General features: G+C 46.2%; 1 protein-coding gene across 3 annotated transcripts in view; it reads right to left on the bottom strand.

The window, feature by feature from the left end:
• The window catches only part of MIDEAS (mitotic deacetylase associated SANT domain protein), a 201,317-nt gene that overhangs the window by 124,574 nt on the left and 61,722 nt on the right, over positions 1-15,021 (bottom strand). The window contains exon 1 of one of the 3 annotated variants that reach the window (XM_033953216.1): positions 167-388. The exons of the other annotated variants lie outside the window; for them this stretch is intronic. The gene's annotated coding sequence lies outside the window, so the exon portion shown is untranslated. Of the gene's footprint in view, positions 1-166; positions 389-15,021 lie in introns of those variants that run through there. 3 annotated transcript variants of the gene reach the window in all.

Raw genomic sequence — 15,021 nt, 5'->3', positions numbered from 1 at the left:
TTTTTTAAGAGCCCCCCCCCAAAAAAAAAAAAAAAAAAAACCCTTCGGCGATGACCTAATTTTATCATCAGCGATCGATAAATCCTTTATCCAGCGCTGACGAGACCTCAAACCCCCCCCCCCCATTAGCCAGCCCTCCTCCGTGATCTCACGAGTGCAAGCTCACTTTTGCAGCTGTCTCCTAGAAATAGTTCGAGCTCTCCCTCGCAGCTGTCTCCCGGCCCACTCCGTTTGACCGCTCTGCAACATCCACATTTCCCAGTGGAGGACTGGGGAAAAAAATCTCAGTCCTCTCTAAATTACCACCGGGCGCTCCAGTTCGTGTTTTTTTTCAGCAGAAACTTTTTCACAGCCTCCCTCTTGGCTAAATATATAGCCATATTGAACAGTGAGACCTCACAGAAGAGCTGACCACGCTGGTCCGTGGCATTCCCAGTCTGGCTCGGCCACTAATGGTGATTGCATCGCCTTTAAGTGAAAACGAAATGTAGCCTTGCCCTGTTTTAAAAGGCAGCACACACAGGCTAAACCGGTGGTCCCTCAAACTCGAGGCCCGGAGGCCACATGCAGCCGGCCAGGCACTATTTTGAGGCCCTCGGTATATTTATCATAATCACAAAAGTAAAATAAAAGAGTTTCTTGATCATATGTCTCTTTAGCTATAAACTACAATATTATTATTAAGACTTAGCCAAAAGGAAAGATTTATAAGCTATAAAGAGTTTTACCTCATGCAAAATGGTCATTTCTTTAATAAGACATTAACTATTTTTTTTCTGAGGCCCTCCAAATCCAAAATGTGGCCCTGCAAAGGGTTTGAGTTTGAGACCACTGGGCTAAACTATATTGCAGAGAATGTTCCAAATTCCTCCTTCTGCTCTTCACAAAGTATCAAACCAAACTCTTACACTGTAAACTCATGAAGATAACACAACTTTTTGAAATTTTTTTTTTTAAAATTTTAAATGCACCAGCCAGGAACGGGAAGTTGGCAGAGCAGGATCCAGGCCAAATACATAGTGAACAATATTTAAAACTACACATATTAAGGGACATATTCGGGTCAGTAGATAAACTACACCTAACCCAGCAATTACAGCTACCATGGAACATTTTACATCAATTATTTATAATGAATAGGCTGCAATGGATCAGATGGTAATTAGGACATCACTGGGAAACAAAAACGATCCTAAACACACAAGTAGTACTGGGAAAAGGGACTTTAGGATGAAAGTGTGTGCATGTGGGAGCAGACTTAAGAGTAAATCTCTTTACAGAAAGTGTGGTGGATGAATGGAACACTCAAGAGTGGAGGAGGTGGTGCAGAAGAAGACAGTATCTGAATTCAAGACGGTATGGGGCAAGTAGAGGATGTTCTCACTTAATCTCAGTCCCAGCTCTCTGGATTTATGCCACAGCCAGGTATAGCCCCATCTGAATTCTTTCCACTCAATATGCTACTGCCATTGCTTGAAGAGAATTACACTGAAGTAGCACAGCCTAAGGCCTTTGCACTCCAACCCAAAGCAAGATTTAGCTTGAACCGGACATTTACGACTGGACTTTCATGTGGCCTGCTGTTGCCTCTCTTACCACTGCCCTGCAGTAACAATAGCAGAGGTGAAAATAATCCAGAACAGGGCCCTTTGTTAGCCTGATAGGCCTTGTAACACCCCACCCTCTTCTCATTCACAAGTTTCACCATCACCATGGGAACCTATGTGAAGGAGCAGGACATCACAGGGCCTGACCAAGTGCAAAGAAAGGCACACCCCATGCTGGATTTGTACTTTCAGCAGCAAATCAGGTTGGGGGGGGGGATACCAAGGAGAAGATCAGAGCAACAGGGGAGGGGATGAGTGCTCACTTCCCCATGTCCTTGGAAGCCTACAAGTTAAACCTAGCACAACCTCAACCTCCACTACCTGAGCCTCAAAGCCAATATACTGTGCATTTGTAGAAGCATACAAAACTATGGCCTAGATTCACTAAACTCACTGGTCTGAATCGTTGTTGGGCGATTCGTGGCCAAGTTCTGCCAGGCGACCAATTCACTACAGAGTCCTCATGCAAATTATCTGATCGGACGCACACCCCATCGCAATCCCACGGATCGCTGCAGAGTGATCATGACGCATGCGCAGACCATCCTGATTGGCTGTAGATGCGATCCGCACATGCGCTTGCTCTCCGCACAAGCGAGGTCAAAACAAAGGGGGAGGAGTGGCTGCAATTTACTTGAGTGGACATCTCAGTTTAATGGAACAGAACACGCTTAGCCAGATTATGGAACAGAACACGCTTTTAACTCACGGGTTAAAACCACAGGCTTGCACTGCACTGCGCTTTTTGCAGAATATATGGAGAGTAATGTACAGTTTTATTTTTTATTTTGAGGGTTGTTTTGTAACCTCGATACTGGGATTTCAAGGCGGCAGAGAGCAGGAAAGTCGGCAAGGACAGTAAGCAACTGGGCTTCAGCAGTCGCTTCATTTTGGATCAGCAAACCCAATCGGTGTTTCTTGTTCTATTTAGTGAATCGATGACTTCCTACTTAGCATGCTATTGCCCCTCATTTGCATGGGCGGATCGGATCGGGTGGGAGGCACAAGGTTAGTAAATCGGGTCGGGGAACAATCGCAAACTGGCCAGGACACGATCGGTGCGTTTAGTGAATCTGGCCCTTTGTCATACATTACAGAGGAGCACCTCCCCCTCTACAAACTAAGGAGTAGATTAATCAATTTTGAACTAAGCTGGCCATGCAGATTTGCATTTACTAAATAATTATAATGAAACCCAAATCAGTGCATTATTTAAAACTAAAAACTGCATCATCTCCCCAAAAATGAAAGTGGTGAGCTGGCATGAGTCTAAACTAAACTAAACATTAGGTTTGTATACCGCACCATCTCCGCATGTGCAGAGCTCGGCGCGGTTTACAGAGGTTAGGATGAAAGGAAATTACAAAGAAGGGATATAGGAGAGGGACTGAGAAGATAGAGAGGGGCAGGGAACCAGAGAACGGGAGGAGATTAGATTTTTGAGAAGAGCCAAGTTTTCAAGCGTTTACGGAAGGATTGGAAGGAGCTAGAATTTCTGAGCGGGGATGAGAGGCTGTTCCAGAGTTCCGTGGTTCTAAAGGGGAGGGATGTTCCAAGTTTTCCTGCGCGGGATATACCTTTTATAGATGGGAAGGATAGTTTCAGTTTTTGGGAGGGTCTAGAAGAGAGCGGGTTTGAGGAATTCCAGAAGAGTGGGATAACGGGAGGAAGGACGCCATGTAGAATCTTGAAGGCTAAGCAGGCACATTTATGGAGGACTCTGGAGTGTACTGGGAGCCAGTGAAGCTTGGAGAGGAGTGGGGAAACGTGATCGAACTTGCCTTTTGCGAAAATAAGCTTGGCAGCGGCATTTTGAATTAGCTGAAGTCTATGGAGGTTTTTCTTAGTTAGGCTTATAAAGATGGAGTTGCAGTAGTCTAGTCTAGAGAGGATGGTGGATTGGACGAGGATTGCGAAATGAGAATGATGGAAGCAGGATCTTACTTTTCTTAACATATGGAGGCTAAAGAAGCATTTTTTTTACCAGGGAGTTGAGGTGATCGTTGAAGGAGAGAGAGGAGTCTAAGATGATGCCTAGGACTTTGCTTGAAAACTCAAGCTGAAGAGTGGGGCCGGAAGGTAGAGGGATGGAGGTGGGTAAATGGTCTGAAATTGGGCCGAGCCAAAGTAGTTTGGTTTTGGACTCATTCAGTTTCATTTGAACAGATTGGGCCCAGGATTGGAGGTTCGTAATACATGTGGAGATGTTGTCAGCGAGGTTCGAGAGGTTCGCGTCGGTTTCAAGGAGGATGAGGATGTCGTCGGCATAGGAGTAGAGAGTTTCTAGGGGGGATAGATGAAGGAGTTTCAGAGAGGACATGTAGATGTTGAAAAGAATAGGAGAAAGGGGTGAGCCTTGCGGGACTCCACATTTCGGCTTCCAGGCGGGGGATGAGGAACCGTTTGTGTTAACGGTGTAGGAGCGGAAGCGTAGGAATTTCGAGAACCAGTCAAGGACTGTGGAGCTTATGCCTATTTCGGAGAGTTGGAAGATTAGGATGTCGTGGTGAACGACATCGAAGGCTGCGGAGAGGTCGAATTGAAGAAGAACAGCGAATTTGTTGCGAGAATGGAGTTGTTGCACCTTAGAGATTAGTGAGGCCAAGAGGGATTCGGTGCTGAAGTTGGGTCTGAAGCCGAATTGGTGGGGTAGGAGGATAGAGAATCGTTCTAGGTAGGATGAGAGTTGGGTGGATATGATGGATTCTAATAACTTGGTTAGGAGAGGGATATTTGCTATAGGACGGTAGTTAGATGGAATGGTGGGATCAAGGTCGGTCTTTTTCAGTAGAGGGGACAGTGAGATGTGTCCCATGTCGGGGGAGAAGAGGCCCGATGTTAGGGCAGAGTTTATGAGGTCGGTGAGGGAAGCAATGGCCTGTGTGGGGATATTCTCGAATAGATAGGAGGAGAAAGGATCCAAAATGCACTTGCAAGTTTTAAGTTTGAGGCAGAGTTTGGAGACTTGCGATTCGGAGACAGGCTCGAAGGCGGTCCAGGATCTGTCGGCAGGAATGGGGGTGGATACAGGTGAGGTAGGGTTGAGATCGATAGGGGTCAGGGAATTGTAGGAGACTGTGGGGGGGAAGGAGCGTCTTAGAGTGGTAACCTTTTCATTAAAGAAATTTGCCAGGGCATCGGCTGATAGGGATGTTGGAAGCGAAGGTGGGTCTTTTTTTGTAGTTAGAGAGCGCCAGATGTTGAATAGCGCACTGATCTGGTTGTTGGATCTAGCGATCTTGTCTCCAAAGAAGTTGGTGTTAGAAAAACCAAAGACAAGGTGCATGTCAAAGTTACAACTACAGGCCGACAGGAACTCGTTCCTCAAAATTGCAGCAAGTGAAGAAATCAAACAAATGAACATTTCAGTCCACATCACCTCTGAAATAGATAGATTCTATCACAGCTTAAAAGCTGGAAGATTTTTGGGTTTTTCTCCTGCTATAAGATCAAAGAGTGAGAACATATAATGCATTCTGTTTCACACAAAGTACAGATGCTTCTTTGGGGAGTACGCTAAACAAATACAGTTACAATCTAATTCCAAATGTGATAGTGCCTCATGGATTTAACTTATGTTGGTAAATCATCAAGACCTATTAAACTTAGGTTGAATGAACATAAATCTCTTAGCCATGGGGGCCCCCATGAGTAGCACATTGGGTGGAGAAGGCCATATGAGTGGCAGGACATTAGGTGGACAGTGATTGATACTGCAGTATTGTACACACAAAGCAGAGGCAAGAATCTGCCACAACATACACAACAGAAACTAAGCAGCAGATCAGTCCGAGATGCAGACATCTGATCTGTTGATAACACCCAACGTGCCCATGTTTCATCCTCAAGCTGCGTCAGGGGTAAAAACTGCAAGGGAAATGAGAAACACAATCCTTGCTCATCAGCACTTCCAAACCAGAGTGCAAATCAATGTGTCTTTCTTCAGGAAATGCTGCCAGGGTTCTGCGGCTGGCATCATGCTTGTTGCAGTTTTCCGGGTCATCACGTCTAGTGAGGAAGCCTAAGAGAACATATAACCCAGCTTCATGGGGAAACACCAGACAACTTTCCATTCTACAGGAAAAAGAAACCAACGGATTTTCCTGTCCATTTGTGACCAATGGACTTTCCCACCAATATTCAAACTGGGGACCAATGGACTTTACTGCCTCATTTACCTCAAGCTCCAACCAATTGGGTTTCAGGACCCACTATATATAAAGACAAAATGCAAAAGTATAGCCTGAAGAAAGCCACAGCATAATGGCTGAAACATCGATTCTACCTGACCAGATGTGGCAAGTCCTGGAAAACTGTAACAAGCATGAACACAGCTGCAGAAGCCTAAGAGAAACAATAACATAGTAGATGATGGCAGATAAAGACCCAAATGGTCCATCCAATCTGCCCAACCTTACCCTCTCTTTAAATTACTAATTTAATTTAATTTTTCCTTCTTCTTAGCTATTTCTGGGCCAGAACCCAATGCTCTGCCCGGTACTGTATTTAGGTTCCATCTACTGAAATCTCCATCAAAGCTCACTCAAAGCCCATCTAAACCTCCCCAGCCCATCCTCAACCAAATGGCCATATAAGGACACAGACCGTGCAAGTCTGCCCAGTACTGGCCTTAGTTCTTCAATATAGACCACTATTGTTTTAGCCCATTACATTCGTTACAGTAACGGGTGCTATACCCTGACCCTGACCCCACCCATGCCCCGCCTCTTATCATGCCCGAACCCTGCCTCCCACTGATCCCAGTCCCACCACCTCACCTTTCACCATTTCCTTTGTACCCTTTTGGTCCTCCTGACAGGGTCTTTACTTACCCGAGGCGGCAGCAGCAGTCCTGACGTACCAACCTTTCCTCCCTCAGTGCCCCAAAGCAGCAGTGGTCCTACCATTTTCATCTCTCCCTTTTCCCCTTTCACACCCTCTACCATCTCTCTCTGACCCTGTTTCACCTCTTTTGCCATCTTTCCCTTTCCTGTCCCCTTCTGTCCTTCCCCAAGACCATGAGAACGGGCTACTGGGCTTGATGGACCATTGGTCTGACCCACTAAGGCTACTCTTATGTTTTAAAGTATGCAAATGTATAAAAAGCAACTCATTATTATAAAAATCGAAGAACAATATTACATTAAAAATCACCCACTGTACTTATTCTTAGAACAATGATGCCAGCTTTGATTTGGCAATATCTTCCGTTTCCAGCAATACCGGTAATTCATGGTCGGATGCTCATGCACAATTGCAAAAGGGGTGTTAAGATGGTGTCAGGGGTGCTCTGACTAACCCTGCGCTCACTTTGTGGCTCACTTGCATTTATATATCCAACTGCCGCATTTAGGTCTTATCATTTATGCCAGCCAGAGACGTGGTATAAGTGGTTGGTCCAAAGGGTTTTTTCTCCTTGGGGAATTTTTGTGGTCCAAAAGTTTGGCTTATGTCAAAACAGATTTGGCTCACAATTCAGTTCCTACTTTTTGCCGTTTAACTTTTAGAAGCCTATATCGAAATCACCTCTCATTGGCTATTGTATTTACATATTAAGGGATTAATGAAAATGGAAGACATCCCCTTGTCGTCCTTCCCTCTGCCTGCAACCGCCGACAGCCGCCGCTGCCAACATCCGCCTCAGGGGATTCTCGCGCATGCGCACTCCTACCTGCGGTGCCCTACAGCGCATGGAAAACGGGAGCATGCAGGTGGGAGTGCGCATGCACACTTAGGGCTTTATTATATTAGATTATTTTCTGATTCGAGATCCTCTGTGTTCATCCCATGCTTTTTTGAACTCTGTCACCGTTTTCCTCTCCAACACCACTAGGAGCATATTCCAGGCACCAGGCATCAACCCTCCGTAAAGAATTTCCTTACATTACTCTTGAGTCTACCACCCCTCAACCTCAAATTATGTCCTCTGGTTTTACCATTTTCCTTTCTCTGGAAAAGATTTTGTTCTACGTTAATAACTTTCAAGTATTTGAACATCTGAATCATATCTCCCCTGTTCCTCCTTTCCTCTAGGACAGGGGTGTCCAACCTGCAGCCCAAGAGCCGCATGCAGCCCCGTGAAGTATTTTGTGTGGCCCCGGTCGAGGGCGATGCAGTGTTTTCCTCTGCTACCCCCGGGTGTTTACCGTCTTGTCGGCTCCCTCCTGTGTCTTGCTGCAGAAACATTTTTTTCGGCCAGTGTGGCCCAGTGAAGCCAAAAGGTTGGACACCCCTGCTCTAGGATATACATATTCAGGGCTTCCATCATATGTCTTTTGGTGCAAACCTCCTACCATTTTCGTCGCCCTCCTCTGGACTGCTTCAAGTCTTCTTATGTCCTTTGCCAGATACGGTCTCCAAAATTGAACACAATACTCCAAGTGGGGCCTCACCAACAACTTGTACAGAGGCATCAACATCTCCTTTCTTCTTCTGGTTACACCTCTCTCTATACAGCCTAGCATCCCTTCTGGCAACAGCCACCGCCTTGTCAACACTGTTTCTTTGCCTTTAGATCTTTGGTCTAGAGAGTTGCGCGGGGACAGAAATCCCACCCGTCCCCACCCGTCCCCGTGAGGAATCCCACCCGTCCCCACCCGTCCCCGTGAGGAATCCCTCCGTCCCCACGAGGAATCCCCTCCGTCCCCACCCGTCCCCGCGAGGAATCCCCTCCGTCCCCGCCCGTCCATATAAACTTCAGAAATAGTTATTTCATTTAATTATGCTACTGAATTAAAGGCTCTGGTAGAAACCATTTACAAATAAGCAAAAAGACTTTATTAATTTGAAAATATTAATTGGGAAGAATACATACTTTGCAAATGGGTTTCTACCAGAGCCTCTAATGTTTATAAATTTTTATCAACACAACTAATATACTACTTTATCCTGAAGCAAAATAAAAAAAAAGAAATATAATTCTTTTCCTACCTTTGTTGCCTGGTTTCTGCTTTCCTCATGTTCTCATTCAATTCCTTCCATCCACTGTCTCTCTTCCTTCTGCATCTTCCATTTGCTCTGTTACTGTGCCTCTCCCTTTCTTCCCCCTTCCAAATTGGTCTGGCACCCATCTTCTTCTCTCCGCTCCCCCCATAGTCTGGCATCTGTCTTCTTCCCTGCCAGCGTCTTCTCCCTACTCTCTCTTCCCCATTTCCTTTCAGCGTCCTTCTCCCCCCATCTTCCCCATGTCCTGTCAGCGTCCTTCTCCCCCCTCTGCTTCCCCATGTCCTTTCAGCGTCCTTCTCCCTCTCTGTCTTCCCCATGGCCTTTCAGCGTCCTTCTCCACCACCCCCCCGTCTTCCCCATGTCCTTTCAGCGTCCTTCTCCACCCCTTTGTCTTCCCCATGTGCTTTCAGCATCCTTCTCCCCCCTCTGTCTTCCACAAGTGCTTTCAGAGTCCTTTCCCCCCCGCCCTTCCCATGGCCTTTCAGCGTCCTTCTCCACCCCTTTATCTTCCCCATGTCCTTTCAGCATCCTTCTCCACCCCTTTGTCTTCCCCATGTGCTTTCAGCATCCTTCTCCCCCCTCTGTCTTCCACAAGTGCTTTCAGAGTCCTTCCCCCCCCCCGCCCTTCCCATGGCCTTTCAGCGTCCTTCTCCACCCCTTTGTATTCCCCCATGTGCTTTCAGCGTCCTTCTCCCTCCTCTGTCTTCAAGTGCTTTCAGCGTCCTTCTCCCCCCCTCCTTCTCTACCGCCCCGGGTGCAGCACAGCCGGCCAGGTCCCCTTACTTTTGTGGCACTTCCCCGACCGACTGACAACAGCCCCGGTCCGACAAACCTCCCTGCCCTTAACTGCGAATCTAAATTACCTTATTACAGCTGCTGTAAGAAGATAATTTAGATTCGCGGCTACAGGGCAGGGAGGATTGTCGGACCGGGGCTGTTGTCGGTCGGTCGGGGAAGTGCCACAAAAGTAAGGGGACCTGGCCGGCTGTGCTGCAACCGGGGCGGGGTGTGGCGGGGCGGACCGCCCCGTCCCTTGGTAGCCACTCGAACCGCGAGGCTACTCTCCTCCTTACCTGCACTGCCTGCAGCACAGAGCCAAATGGAAGTCTTCCCGACGTCAGCGCTGACGTCGGAGGGAGGGAGGGCTTTAAGCTTTAAGCCCTCCCTCCCCTCCGACGTCAGCGCTGACGTCGGGAAGACTTCCGTTCGGCTCTGTGCTGCAAGCAGAGAAGGTAGAGAGAAGAGCCGCGCGACTGAGTACATCCAGCCCCGCAGGAACCCCGCGACCCTCGGAGGCGTCCCCACGGGATCCCCGCGACCCAAAGGGGGAACCCGCGGGATTCCCGCGGGTCCCGCGGGATTCCCGTCGTCCCCGTTCCCGTGCAGCTCTCTACTTTGGTCCCCTCTCCACATCCGTGCATATCAGCCTCTTACATCCCAGCACATAAGGCTCCTTCTGATTACTAATCCCCAAATGAATAACTCTGCACATCTTTGCATCGAATTTTAGTTGCCAGATATTAGACCATTCCTTTAACTTCTGCAGATCCTTTTTCATGTTTTCCATGTTTGAGATACATGAAGAGTAGAATTAAATAATATTTTGGAAAAAAGGATGCAAGAGATTAAACTTTATTTCATATTTAGTATTGTGCAATATTAGCTGTGGACAAACCGACAAGAAGGCAGGCGAGTCACTGAGAGAATGGCCTATATGAAACGAGTTGCCACTGAGGTTTGATGATGAATTAACTTTTACCGATATTTCCAATTAAGTGTTCTTGGTTTTTCCATTTTTGTAAGTCTTTGGGGAACCCAGACTTAGTAGCTATACAGTCCTTCAATGGTCCAATTAGCATAACATGACAAATCCCAGAGCAACAGCAGCAAAAAGTTCAAGGATCCTGCAAGTGACCTGTACTTTACAGCAAGAGAAAGACATAAGCACAGAATACAAGTATGCTGCCATGATGCCACACAGCTCCTGATGGTCTGGACAATATAACAAAATTACTCAGTATCTTACTAGAAAAGCCTGTTTTGCCATGGGGTATTTTTTTTTTTTTTTTTTGTATTTTAATTTCCTCTTCCTGAATCTTTTCTTTCCAGGTACTATCCATATCCATGAATGCCTTTGCCAGGGTGTGACCATGAGTATGCGTTAGAGCAGTGTTTCTCAACTCGGTCCTGGAGTACTCCCTTGCCAATCAGGTTTATAGGATATCCACATTGAATTTGCATAAACTTGATTTGCATACACTGCCTCTATTATATGTATATGTATTTCATCCATATTCATTGTGGATATCTTGAAAACCTGACTGGCAAGGGGATACTCCAGGACCAAGTTGAGAAACACTGCATTAGAGAATGACACAGGGACAAATTTTTCCCCATCCCCGCGGGAACTCATTTTTCTGTCCTGTCTGGTGTCAGGTCAAAAGCGTGCCCAGACAATTGAGCGCAGTGTGGAGGCTGAAAATTACTGTTTTTACGGCTCCGACGGGGGGGGGCGTGGGGGGAACCCCCCCACTTTACTTAATAGAGATCGTGCCGCGTTGTGGGGGGTGTGGGGGGTTGTAACCCCCCACATTCTACTGAAAATTTCACTTTTTCCCTGCTTTTAGGGAAAAAGTTAAGTTTACAGTAAAATGTGGAGGGTTACAATCCCCCAAACCCCCCACAACGCCGGCGCGATCTCTATTAAGTAAACTGGGGGGGCTCCCCAACAAAACCCCCCGTCGGAGCCCCTAAAAACTGTAATTTTCTTTGGCGCGCGCCTCCATTTTGCCCTCAGTTGTCGGCACGCGCCTTTGTCTTTCGCGGGGTTGTCTATGAACCGTCCTATCCTGGTGAGTTCTTTACCTGTCCCTGCCCCATTCCTGCAAGCTCTGCCTTCATCTGAACAAGCCTCAAACACTTTAAAATCATAAATGTTTGAGGCTTGTGTGGTTAAGGCAGAGCTTACAGGATTGGAGCAGGGACAGCAACAAAACTCACAGGGACAGAACGGGGAAATTGAGTTCCTGCAGGGACAAGGCCAAATTTGTCCCGTGTCTTTCTCTAGTATGCGTGCAAACTGCACTTAAACACAGTTTAACCACTCTGTAATCAGCTGTGTTTTTGTAGCTGGGAAAGGACAATGCAGGGTCAACAGGAGCCTGTTGCTGAGGAGGTATTTAGGGTAATAATATGTGCACATATAACTGTTTTGTCTGTCCCCTTCCACAAGTGTACTGCATAAGCCCGAGTCTCATTCACAAGATATTTCTGTATGCAGCGGTGATAAACTATGACACCGTCAACATCTGGAGCTGGGTGGAGGCTAACTTGAACTAGGGGCAAGCCATTAAAAATCACGTAATGCTTCAGCCACTGCCCTGCCAGGGAGGGGAAGGCCCATTTTGAAGAGGCGGGCCAGCTGGCTAGAGGGAGTATGCATTCCTCCAGTCAACCATCTAATTCAAGGTTCGGGGGAGAGGGGTCAGAGACAAGGGGATATTGTATGGCAGCAGGAGAGAATGGGGGGGGGGTCGCTTGGCAGTGGGAGAGAGTGGGCATCTCTCCCACTGCAGGGGGGGGAGGGAGTGTTGTGTGGCAGCGGGAGATAGTTGGCTTCTCCCTCGCTGCCGGGGTTTTACACAGTGCTGTCACTGTACCGGCACCCCTGGACCAGTCACTGATTTTTGTCTCCAAAAGTAGACGCCGCACTTAGAAAATGGCTCGGTGATTTTTAATAATCCACCGGAGTGCTCATTTTAATATTTGAAGAGCCCATTTGCATGGCAATGTCGGAGACTGTAAGAAAACTCACTAAAGACCAAGATAATCTGTTTTGATAATACGCCGCTAAAAATGCGTGCAGGCTAAACCGTCAGATACCAGTTTAACAACCATGTTAAAGTTTTGAGAATCTGGGCCTGAGTCACTTAGCGATCAGAGTCTCAGCCACTTCCCTTAAAAGTGAAATATAACTTCCATTTCACTTTGTACTGTTTAAAAGTGCTGCAAATACTTAAAACCAAATAAAATGCCACATGGATGAACCTCAAGAGGCAGACACAAAACTCGACCCACAGCTAAAAGTGATCAAAACAGATCCTTCAGATTAGGACAAAATGTGCAATAATTTTATTCTTTCTTTTTTCTTCTTTAACAGATAGAGGTTACGTACTTGTAAGCAGTACTGAAATAACATTTCTGAGTCAAAGGATTAAAACCAAGGCATCATTCAGACACAAACAGCTTTTTATTAACACAGCTTCTCAAAATCTGCTAAGTCATTAAGTTCAAGTTGCACTGTCATCCCACAGCGCTGAAAAGTTCAGAAAAATCTGTGATGAGCCATGCTGCTAGACAACACTAACCAAACCACATCCACTGCAAGCCAAAAGCTGTATGTTTTCTCAAAAGCTGAGCACTGCCTCCATCTGACACCAGCTGCCACTAAACCAACAGGACACGGAAGAATATCACAGAGGAGAAACTGGCAGCAATCAACAAGTTTCAACTCTGTGCTAGATCAGCTCTTTGATATTTGAAATCATGTTGACCAATATACAAGGGGTATAGTATCAGTGAGTAGGAAAAAGTCTTTTTCTGCCTGCTCAACTCCAGATGTTACGGAGTACATGACAGCAGATAAGGACCTGCACAGTCCATCCATGCCAACAGGGCAGCAACAAGTGTATCCAGAGAGAAGTGGGTTATACCCTCTATGACTGAACACTGATCGTTAGCAATTTACCAACATCCATACAGACAGTTCTATGTGATGACACAATATAATACCACCATGCTAAGAGAGAAACACGACTCCCACACTCTTACCAGATGATATAAATGTAATATAAAATGTGCATACTTGATCCTGCCCTGTCTTTTGCCATTTTCAGAACAGACCTTAGAAGTCTGACTGGCACCGACCTTACTTCCCAACCTTTGGAGGTCTGGAGCTGTTGCTAGCTATTTGTGCATGTTTTGCGTGAATGCATGTCGTGCACCTATTGTCATAACGCAGCTGTTAGGTGCAAGGCACACACAAAACATGCACAACAGCTGCATGCATATCGTGTCCAAACAAAACCACAAAACAAAGTTGCCCGAGACCCCCAGCAATCGGGAACCATACTGGGCCTGCAGAGAAGAGCTGTGCCTACTGCTCAGCTCTTGTGCACAGGCACCAGGCACAGTTCCTCCTCCCTTCCACCGGGTTACTCAGCACAAATAGCATGCATATTTCCAGAGCTTTATGCATCCTGCCCTTAGAGAGCTGCTAGAGCAGGGTTGAGCAACCGAGACCATGGGAAGTGTGCACAGAAGATGTCATTAACCAGAGGTTTAGCAATATTAAATACTGTATTTCATAAATATTTTCAGAATAGACACTCTTAACAGTTTGTTTCCATTGATTTTAGTTACCTTTTTAGCTATTTAAATCACAAAAGTTCTATGGAGCTCTGTGCACTTCTGTTTCTAACATGTTGGGCAGACTGGATGGACTGTGTGGGTCTTTAGTTGCCATCATGTAACTGTGTATGGTTACAGCTGGCTAGGGGTTGTACAGGCTAGGGATAGCATTCATGTGGCCTGCTATGTTTAACAGTTGCCCTCCTTTGTGCAAGAAGGTAGAAAATAAGAGGAGAAAAGTTGGGGCAAGGGGAGAAAACTGGGAGATGTTCACCCTGCAGAACCAGCACAGAAAGCTAGGGGATCAATTACCAAGGGAAGGAAGATTTGATTAAAGACAGAGCCCCTTGGAAATGTGAACACCCCCAGGGTAGAAGACAGTGAAGGGAGGAGGTGGTACATGCCACTGCAAGTACAGTATGCTGAATTTTGCACAGTTCTCAAATATTGTGCAAAGAATTTTCAAAATATTTGCACAGAATTGTTCCGAGTGTCAGTTCGAGTCAAAGGAAAACAATGACAACCACACATACTCAAAGAGAATCATCAGCGTGTACTTTTACACACAAGAATAGTGGGCAATTTTCAAATAGCTCATTTACCCAGATATATAACAATGTATCTAATACATTGCCTTTTGCAAATTGCCCTCATTATGTATAACTGTACGTTCAATAATTAAACTTTGCTGTCCTGGTATGTATTTTTACAAGATTGTTTGGGTGTTTACAAGAGTGTTGGGATGATTATAAATGAGTTTAATTATCAAAACCTGGGAGTGTGATGCCAAGTGTTAAAGGGGGGAGGGCATAAGACTGAAGGTTTGCCCAGGGCTCTAATGCTCTTGCACTGACCCACAGTGTGAAAGTAAGGAAAGGAGGGGGGAAATGAACTCCCTTCCAGCACCTTGCACTAATAGAAATTCTGAAGTCACCTATTTTAAATGATGCAAACATTTGCAATACAGACAGAAGATGGAGAAATGGGCATTGTGTACTATCAGAAATGGCAGGGAGACAGGGGGATCCCCCAGGTATATCCCCCCTAGGCACCCAATAAG

Source organism: Geotrypetes seraphini, chromosome 7 (genome assembly GCF_902459505.1).
Source record: "Geotrypetes seraphini chromosome 7, aGeoSer1.1, whole genome shotgun sequence".
Lineage (NCBI taxonomy): Eukaryota > Metazoa > Chordata > Amphibia > Gymnophiona > Dermophiidae > Geotrypetes > Geotrypetes seraphini.
Note: the sequence above shows the minus strand (reverse complement) of the source record. Positions and strands in the feature narration are given on the sequence as shown.